The 10916-nt window shown below is 43.0% G+C and overlaps 1 pseudogene; it reads left to right on the top strand.

The window, feature by feature from the left end:
* The first annotated feature begins 795 nt into the window (after nucleotides 1–795).
* On the top strand, nucleotides 796–1749 carry LOC135887431 (olfactory receptor 14A16-like; annotated as a pseudogene).
* Nucleotides 1750–10916: the final 9167 nt, after the last annotated feature.

The raw sequence follows: 10916 nt of genomic DNA, 5'->3' as shown, positions 1-10916 counted from the left end.
ATAATACAGTGATGGGGGGCATGAGAGAGAGAGAGAACCATACAATCCTGGCAGTGGGTGCATAGAGAGAGAGAGAGAGAGAGAGAGAGAGAGAGAGAGAGAGAGAGAGATGACCAATGATTCCTAACACTGCAAGATCAAATGCACTGCAAATTGGGATAAAGAAGAAGGGCAAGAGCATATTTGGATACAGACTGGCTAACCTAGTGAGGAGGGCTTTAAACTAGGTTCAACAGGGCCAGGTGATCAAAGCCCACAGGTAAGTCAAAAACATGGAGACCTGAGAGAAGTGTCGGAATCTGGGGGGAGCATGGGCTGCTATACCAGAAATAAGGGACAGACAAGACAGAACTGCGGGGGCGGGAGGGGAATCAAATCAGTATCTTAGATGTCTGTATACCAATGCGAGAAGTATGGGGAATAAGCAGGAAGAACTCGAAATACTAGTAAATAAACATAACTATGACATAGTTGGCATCATGGAGACTTGGTGGGATAATATGCATGACTGGAATATTGGTATAGAAGGGTACAGTTTAGTCAAGAAGGACAGGCAGGGAGAAAATGGAGGAGGTGTTGCCTTATATATTAAAAATGTATACACTTGGACTGAGGTTGAGATGGAAATAGGAGACAGATGTTGAAAGTCTCTGGATAAGGATAAAAGGTGTAAAATACAAGAGTGATTTCATGGTAGGAGTCTACTACAGACCACCTAACCATGAAGAAGAAGAGGTGGATGAGGCTTTTTTTAAACAACTAACAAAATCATCCAAAGCACAGGACTTGGTGGTGATGGGGGACTTCAACTACCCAGACATCCTTCTCCTGGGATTCTCTGACATTCGGGAGCTACAGATTTTGCACTTTGTAGTGTTTCTAGTGATTTACCTGGCAGCCCTGATGGGGAATCTTCTCATCATCATGGTTGTAGCCCTAGACCATCACGTTCACAGCCCCATGTACTTCTTCCTGATGAATTTGTCCATCCTAGACCTCGGTACCATCTCTGTCACCATCCCCAAATCCATGGCTAATTCCCTCATGAACACCAGGTCCATTTCCTATTCTGGATGTGTCGCCCAAATCTTTTTCCTCCTCTTCTTTGCTGTATCTGACTTCGCCTTACTCACTGTCATGGCGTACGATCGATATGTTGCCATCTGCAAACCCCTGCACTATGAGACTATAATGAACAGAAGAGCTTGTGTCCAAATGGCAGCCAGTGCCTGAATCAGTGTAATGGTCTATTCTTCATTGCACACCAGGAACACATTTGCAATCTCCTTCTGTGGCGGCAACAAGGTGGATCAGTTCTTCTGTGAAATTCCCCAGCTACTCAAACTTGCCTGCTCTGACACATACCTTGGTGAAGTTGAGGTACTCATCTTGGGTGCATGCTTAGGCTTAAGCTGTTTAGTTTTTATAATTGTGTCATACACTCAGATCTTCCAGACAGTGCTGAGAATCCCCACTGAACAGGGTCGGCATAAAGCCCTATCCACCTGCCTCCCTCACCTCATTGTGGTCTCCTTGTTTGTTTCCACTGGCATCTTTGCATACCTGAAACCCACCTCCAGCTCTCTATCAGGTCTGGATCTCATGATGGCTGTTCTTTATTCTGTGCTGCCGCCAGTGGTGAATCCGATCATCTATAGCATGAGGAACAAGGAAATCAAAGCTTCCCTGAGGAGACTCGCTAGGTGGAGGTTATTCAGCAAGAATGAAATGTCTATATTTCTCTTATGAACATGGTTTTATCTGTGTTTCAAACACAATCAATTGATGATACTTTGTTATTGTCCTCATAAGAATATGCTGTATGATTATTTTATGCAAAATGCTGTATTTATAGTGGTAAATCCAGACTCGCTCCACTAAGTCAATGGAGTTATTCTAGGTTTATACCAATGTAAGTAAGATGTCCATTAACACGTCTCCAGTCATAGGGAAGGAGGTGGGGGGTGGGTGGTTATTGGATTATGGATTGTTGTAATAAGCCATAAATGCAGTGTCTCTATTCAGTCCATGATTTTTGGCATCTAGCAAAGTTATGAATTTAAGCTCCCAGGCTCATTCCTTGAAGGTGTTGTGCAGGGTTCCTTTGGGAGAAGGACTGAGAGATCAGATATAGAATTTTTTGGCAGATATAGAATGATCACTTTATGAAAAGTGTTCACCCACAGGTGATAGGGTGTTTTTGTCTTTTATCATTTTCCTGTGTGAGTTCATTCAAGAGCGTAGTGATTGTCTGGTTTCACCCACATAATTGTTATTGGGGCATTTAGTGCACTGGATGAGGCACACCACATGTTGTGATAGGCATGTGTAGGACCCATGGATCGTGACAGGTGTTTTGTGGGGGGTGCTGATCATCATAGCAGTGGAGATATGTCTGCAGGTTTTATATCTGTTGTTCTGGCAGGGTTTGGTGTTGCTTTGCGTTGGTGTGTCCTGTTCTGTGAGGAGCTAGCTTCAGAGGATGAGCTTGGAGACGTTGGAAGGTTGTCTGAAGGCCAGAAGAGGGAGTTCTGGAAAGATTTCTTTCAGGATGTGGTCCCCATTGAGTATGGATTGTAATTGTTTGATGATACCCTGTGTCGTCAACAGGCCAGTTCACCTTGAATGACCCCTTGAAATATGTGTTAACTATTTACACTAAACAATCTGTTCCAATTTGTATTTAGCTGTAACACTCTGAGTACATTTCCTAGACCTGAAGAAGAGTTCTGTGTAAGCTTTAACACTGGTGTCTCTCACCAACAGAAGTTGAGGAATAAAAGATCTTACCTCATTCACCTTGTCTCTCTAATATCCTGGGACCAACATGGCTACAACATCACTGCATAAATCAGTGTTGTGTTATTCTTGATGTTGTTGAAAGGCTTATTTAAAAGGAAGGTTTTGCAATGTTTCCTAAAGACAATCAGACTCTGGATAATGAAGCCAAATTTTGATCCCATTGAAGTAACTGAAATGTAGCCACTCACTTCAAAGGAATCATGATTTGGGCAATGGCCAATACACACAAGGATCCAAGTGTGGCTCAAGGCAGCCTGGAGAAAGTGAATGCAACAGAGATGTAAGGGTGAGATTCCCATCTCAGCTAAACCACAGCTGAGCAAAGTAGACAAATGCAGAGTCTGAAATTAGATAGACAGAGAGAGAGGACCATTCTTTGTCCTAACACATGACCTAATTGTGTCATGATAGATTTCTATTTGATTGTGAATTGTTAGATAGATAGATAATGAATAGTTTATGCAAATTATTGACACTCATTTCCTATTCAAGACTATGCCCAGATCATGATTTTCTTATAAACATTAATTATTAAACATTATTTACCAAATAATTTATCTGACAATATCTTACTCCACAGCTCATCTACTTGGTGTTTGAACTTTAAGCTGTTTCAACTGGATACATTTTTAACATGCTCTGTTTCCCTTCCCTGAGTGGATCAGTTCATAGAATCATAGAATATCAGGGTTGGAAGGGACCTCAGGAGTTCATCTAGTCCAACCCCCTGCTCAAAGCAGGACCAATCCCCAACTGAATCGTCCCAGTCAGGGCTTTGTCAAGCCTGACCTTAAAAACCTCTAAGGAAGGAGATTCCACCACCTCCCTAGGTAACCCATTCCAGTGCTTCACCACCCTCCTAGTGAAAAAGTTTTTCCTAATATCCAACCTAAACCTCTCCCACTGCAACTTGAGATCATTACTCCTTGTTCTGTCATCTGGTACCACTGAGAACAGGCTAGATCCATTCTCTATGGAACCCCCTTTCAGGTAGTTGAAAGCAGCTATCAAATCCCCCCTCATTCTTCTCTTCTGCAGACTAAATAATCCCAGTTCCCTCAGACTCTCCTCATAAGTCATGTGCTCCAGCCATCTACCAATGTGATATATGCCATCATGTGCCAGCAATGCCCCTCTGCCATGTACATTGGCCAAACAGGACAGTCTCTACACAAAAGAATAAATGGACACAAATCTCATAACATTCAAAAACCAGTAGGAGAATACTTCATCCTTTCTGGTGACTCAGCAACAGACTTAAAGGTGACAATTTTGCAACAGAAAAGCTTCAAAAACAGACTCCAATGAGAAACTGCTGAACTTGAATTAATATTCAAACTAAATACCATCAACTTAGGTTTAAACAGAGACTGGGAATGGCTGAGCCATTACACACATTGAATCTATTTCCCTATGTTAAGTATCCTCACAGCTTCTTGTCAAACTGTCTCAAATGGGCTATCTTGATTATCACCACAAACGTGTTTTTTTTTCTTCTCCTGCTGATAATAGCTCATCTTAATTAATTAGCCTCTTAGAGTGGGTAGGGCAACTCCCACCTTTTCATGTTCTCTGTATGTATATATATCTCCTCACTATATATTCCATTCTATGCATCCGATGAAGTGGACTGTAGCCCACGAAAGGTTATGCTCAAATAAATTTGTTAATCTCTAAATTGCCACAAGTACTCCTGTTCTTTTTGCAGATACAGACTAACACAGCTGCTACTCTGAAACTAATCATTTTTGTTGCTCTCTGCTGGACTCTTTCCAATTTTTCCACAGCCTTCTTGTAGTGTGGGGCCCAAAACTGGGCACAGTACTCCAGATGAGGCCTCACCAATGCTGAATAGAGGGGAATGATCACATCCCTCGATCTGCTGGCAATGCTCCTACTTATATGAAAGGATGTGTCAGGAGTGGGATTTGAATCCATGTCTCCATAGAGAGACAAAAACACCCAATTGTGGGAAAGACAGAGTCTTGCGCCTTAGACCACTTGGCCATCCTGACATTAACCATCACACTCAGGTTCCTTAAAAAGGAAGGGACCAATCCTCAGCTGGTGTAAATTGTTATATCTCCATTGAAGTCAACAGAGCTCTGAGAATTTACACAACCTGAGGATCTGTTCCAAACACTCATGTCTGTGAATTCGAAACTCCCCTCCATTGAATATTCTGCACTAAGGCCCTGATTCAGCAAACCACTTCAGGACATGCTTAACTTTAAATACATGTGTAGTCCCATTGAAAACTGGAAGTTAATCTCATGCTTAAGTGTTTTGTTGGATTAGGGATAGGGCCAACTGGTGTCAGACTTGCCACTGCCTCAGTTTCTCCCCTTTCCCAATTAAACAAACTGCTACAATTGGTGCATTTAAATTTATCTCTGCTTCTGGTGTCATAAAATAAAAGTTTATCGCAAAGCCAGTCTCTCAAGGCTGTCTTCTCCAGGCTCACTAGGCCATTACACTCCTCCTAGATTCCTAATTCCCTCTGCGGGTTCTGTTCCTGCCCTGCAGTACAGGTTACCCCAGCCAGTTCTCCCTTCTGGCTGCTATGGAGAGCTTCTTCCCAAGTCCTCTCTGACCCTGGGTCCCCTCTGGATCCCCTTTAGGAGACTCCCTGTGACCTGAAATTCTTCTAGTCTTTACCCTTGGATCAGAGCATCAGGTCCAGCTCTCTCTGCTCCTCAGGCCCATTCCAGACTCTGGCCTTCTCCAGAGAGACCTCCGCTGGGTCTGTCCTACCCACTGGTCCCCCTTGCTCTGATGGATCAGGTTCCCTCCTGTGATTCCTGGTCACCTGACCCACCCACAGCCCCAAACTCAAACCTGTCCCCTGGGATTGAATAACAGGGCAAATGTGTGGATGAGCAGAGAGAGAAAAACACAGACAAGGGCTTGCTCTGAGAAAGGATGTAGTGCCACTGTCCATATCATCAGTGCTATGGAGTATTATCAGGAGGGGCTCCCCGTCAATAAATAACTACAGAGGCATTGGAGCAGGGGACTGGACCCTGGGTCTGCTACCTCCCAGGGGAGCATTCTAACCACCAGGCTAGAGAGTCACTCTGGTGCTTGCTTTCTGTCTGTCCCAATGACATCTTTATCCAAAATGGGACAGGTCAAATTGAGGGCACCTATATCAGAACATCCTACAGCCCAGCAGTTAGAGGACTCACCTGAGAGATCCAGATCCCTCTTCAGGTTCCTTTTCCTCATCAGGTAGAGAAGGGATTTGAACCAGGGCTCTCCCACATCCCAAGTGAGTATCCTAATCACTGGTTTGACAGTTATGAGCTAGAGGCTCCTCCACATTGCAAAAAAATACCATGTGTGCCTGACCCTAGGACAGGGTTCCCAACTGTGGCTCACAAGCCAAGATGGATGCCTCCCGCTGGCCTGGACAGAGGCACCTAACACTGCAACAGGGCTATGGCTTAGCACAAACCCTAAGGGGAGGGATAGCTCAGTGGTTTGAGCATTGGCCTGTTAAACCTAGGGTTCAATCCTTGAGGGGGCCATTTATAGGGATCTGGGGCAAAAATTGGGGATTGGTCCCCCTTTGAGTAGGGAGTTGGACTAGATGACCTCCTGAAGTCCCTTCCAACCCTGATATTCTATGATTCTGGTCAGCATCTCCCATTGCTTGGCTTAGGCACCTCCCTGCCCAGCATGCTGGCTTGTGTGGATCCCACTGTTAGGCACCTGTTTCTCCCCATTCATTGAATAGGGAGCCTGGGCTGCTAACTCAGGCTTTGTCAATGTCAGTGATTTAGAACACCGAAGGGCCAGATTTTTAAAGGTATGTAGGTGCCTGGTGGGAATTTCAAAAGCAGGAGTTTGGGGGTTTGAAAGTGTAGGGCTGCTCCCATCTCAGCTGAGAGAGGGACCTTCTCACCTCTAGCTCACGCAGATCAATTTGCTCCTAGCTGGGTATCAGTTAAAGGTTATTCCATTTGCTGGTTATCTGACAGTCCATGGTAGCTGAGCCCTTTTGAAAATGTCAGCTGAAGGCTTTGGGAAGTGGAAATTTACCCAGCCTCAAATTTTACAGTTGGCCTATCTTTCATCATTGGCCAAGCAAAAACAACAGAAAGAACCAGGCCTGAGCTTTGGAGTGTTCAACGCCTGGCCTTGCATTCATCTCTGCCTGCACAGGGACCATTCACCCCTCTAGGCCATCAGTGGCAATGTTGGCACAAGCATCTAAGCTGTATGAACGGGATTGGGGATCTGTGTACAGTTCATAAGAACGGTCATACTGGGTCAGATCAATGGTCCATCTAGCCCAGTATCCTGTCTCTCTCAGTGGCCAATGCCAGATGCTTCAGAGGGAATGAACACAACAGGCAATCATTGAGTGATCCATCCCCTGACATCCAGTCCCAGCTTTTGGCAGTCAGAGGTTTATGGAAACCCAAAACATGGGGTTGCATCCCTTACAACCTTGGCTAATAGCTATTGATAGACCTATCCTCCATGAACTTATTTAATTCTTTTTTGAACCCCATTATAGTTTTGGCCTTCACAACATCCCCTTGCAACAAGTTCCACAGGTAGACTGTGCATTGTGTGAAGTACTTTCTTTTGTTTGTGTTAAACCTGCTGCCTATTAATTTCATTGGGTGACCCCCTGGTCCTTCTGTTATGTGAAGGAGTAAATAACACTTCCCTACTCACTTTCTCCACACCATACACGATTTTATAGACATCTATCATATCCTCCTTTTGTCGTCTCTTTTCTAAGTTGAAAAAGCCCTTTTAAAATAGTCTTTTAAATCTCTCCTCATATGGAAGCTTTTCCATACCCCTAATCATTTTTATTGCCTTTATCTGTACTTTTTCTAACTCTAATATATCTTTTTTGAGATGGGATGACCAGAACAGCATGCAGTATTCAAGGTGTAGGCATACCATGGATTTACATAGAAGCATTATGATATTTTCTATCTTATTATCTATCCCTTTTCTAATAGTTCCTAACATTCTGTTCACTTTTTTGACTGCTGCTGAACATTGACCAGATGTTTTCAGAAAAATATCTACAATGACTCCAAGAGCTCTTTCTTGAGTGGTAACAGCTAATTTAGACCCCATAATTTTGTATGTATAGTTGGGATTATGTTTTCCAGTGTGCATTACTTTGCATTTATCAAACACTAAATTTCATCTGCTGTTTTGTTGCCCAGTCACCCAATTTTGTGAGATCTCTTTGTAATTCCTCGCAGTCAGCTTTGGACTTAACTATCTTGAGTAAATTTGTATCATCTGCAAACTTCGCCATGCCAGTGTTTACCCCTTTTTCCAGGTCATTTATGAATATGTTGAACAGCACTGGTCCCAGCACAGATCCTTGGGGGACCCCACTATTTATCACTTTCCAATAGGAAAACTGACCATTTATTCCTACTCTTTGTTTACTATCTTTTAACCAGTTACTGATCCATGATAGGACCTTCCCTCTTATCCCATGAGAGCTTACTTTGCTGAACAGCCTTGGGACCTTGTGAAGGCTTTCTGAAAGTCCAAGTACACTGTGTCGAGTGTATCACCCTTGTCCCCATGTTTGTTGACCCCCTCAAAGAATTATAATAGATTGGTGAGGCATGATTTCTCTTTACAAAAGCCATGTTGACTCTTCCTCCAACATATTGTGTTCATCTATGTGCCTGATAATTCTATTCTTTACTGTAGTTTCAACCAATTTTCCTGGTATTGAAGTTATGCTTACTGGCCTGTAATTGCCAGGATTGCCTCTGGATCCTTTTTAAAAAAATCAGTGTTACATTAACTATCCTCTAGTCATCTGATCCAGAGGCTGATTTAAGCGATAGGTTACATACCTCAGTTAGTAATCGTCCAGTTGGCCCACTGACTGTTTGGCAGGCTTCCTGCTTCTGATGTGATTTTTTTTTTTTTGCTGTTAGTTTTTATTTCTTTTGCAAGTTCTTGAAAATCTCAATTCAGGCAAAACGTCAGACCTCTTTAGCACTATGCCAATTTACACCAACCAGGGATAAGGTCCCATTGACTTCAATAAAATTATGGACGATATACACCAGTTGAGGGTCTGGGCTTTCATATCTTTTCAGTCCTCTGATATAACTATAATTCCTGTGAATTAAATTTTTTTTAAATGGCATGCAGCATTGCACCTGCTGCTAGATGAGCCATTGTCTGAGGTAAGAAAAACAATGGAACTGCTGAGAAAGAAAGAAAGAAAGAAAGAAAGAAAGAAAGAAAGAAAGAAAGAAAGAAAGAAAGAAAGAAAGAAAGAAAGAAAGAAGTTGGGCCATTCATCCCAATAGAAGTTGAAGACTAGATACAGAAAATTTTAGCAACACTGAATTCCTCCAAGTTCTGTCCCCAGGTTTGAATGAATCAATCCTTAACCATTAAAAGTTGCACTTCTAATTAATCTCAAAGGCAAAGAATTAAGGAAGTGCAGAATGCTTAGGAATTTGTGACTTGTCTTCAGTTCAGATTCACAGGCACAGAATATGGATTTGAAACTGTGTAACGGCACAGATCCCCAGCTGGTGTATATTGACATAGGAGACAGTGGGCCAGATCCTTGTGCTAAAACCTGAATGTCAACAGAGGCAGATTCTGTGCAAAGTGAATTCTAAAGCTAAACCCCTGCTCCAGAGAATGTCCTGCCCCTAACCTTGCCACCTCCTAACAGTATTTCTCAATGACCAGTCTGTGGACCGGCACTGGTCCCTGAGATCCCCCTGATACAGTTTAGGATGGCAGCAAGCTGGTCCCTCATATCAAACAGGTTGAGAAACACTGCCTTAACACAAACAACAAGGAGTCTGATGGCACCTTAAAGACTAACAGATTTATTAGGGCATAAGCTTTCGTGGGTAAAAACCTCACTTCTTCAGATGCATAAGTGAGGTTTTTACCCACGAAAGCTTATGCCCAAATAAATCTGTTAGTCTTTAAGGTGCCATCAGACTCCTTGTTGTTTTTGTAGATACAGACTAACAGGGCTACCCCCTGATACTTGGCTTAACACAGGTTTCAGAGTAGCAGCCGTGTTAGTCTGTATCCGTAAAAAGAACAGGAGTACTTGTGGCACCTTAGAGACAACAAATTTATTTGAGCATAAGCTTTCGTGGGCTACAGCCCACTTCATCGGATGCATAGAATGGAACATATAAGAAGAGTAGATATATACATACAGAGAAGTTGCCATACCAGCTCTAAGGGGCTAATTAATTAAGATGACCTATTATCAGCAGGAAAAAAAAAACTTTTGTGGTGATAATCAAGATGGTCAATTACGGACAGTTGACACACACACGCCTGTTCCAAAAATAGATACTACTGCTAACATGCACCAACTGATCTCAGTTGTCTCAGTGCTGCCTTGAGAGAGAGAGAGAGAGATGGGTGATTCAAATCAATGTGTTGCCAACCAGGGCCCCTGTGCTGCAACTGACTCCCTGTCCTGTGAACAGACTGCTGCATCCGGGCAGAGGTCTCATAGACTCACAGAGTCAATGGGACTCTGCAGATAGACCCACCCCTGGATAAGGAGAGCAGAATCTTGTCCTTTCAAATGGAAAGGATAAAAAAAAGATTAAGAAGGAATAAAATGTGAATCAACTCACCTCCCTTTAAAAGTGGATTATAAATCTGGTGAGATCATTCTGACCTGTGATCTCCTCTTTCTGTTTTCTTAGTCTGTTTATCTACCTTCTTCCTGATCTGTCTGTCTAATCTCTCTCTCTGCCTCTGGCATATAGCATCCAAGAAGATCCAATATTCTTTACCCGGAGCAGAGAAACCCCTCAGGGTATATAGGGTTATCAGTCCAAGTGGAGAAAAGACCCTTTCTTTGGGTGACTCCAAGACAAACAGCTGATTTCTTGAGAGCTGATTAAATGTTGTCTTGTTCCCCTGGGACAAGATCCCTGAAGTTCACTCTCTGTAAAAAGGTCCCAGTAACATTGTGCTCAGTCAGCCCTTAAGCAACACTCTAATGCATAAGAATGAGAGCATTGAGGCTTGGAGTCTCAAAAGAGCCAAAGTGAATTGGGTATTCAAATCTCAGGGACAGTCAATACAAAGGCAGGTATTTAGGCTCAGATTTT

The sequence above is a fragment of the Emys orbicularis genome, chromosome 13 (assembly GCF_028017835.1).
Source record: "Emys orbicularis isolate rEmyOrb1 chromosome 13, rEmyOrb1.hap1, whole genome shotgun sequence".
NCBI lineage: Eukaryota > Metazoa > Chordata > Testudines > Emydidae > Emys > Emys orbicularis.
Note: the sequence above shows the minus strand (reverse complement) of the source record. Positions and strands in the feature narration are given on the sequence as shown.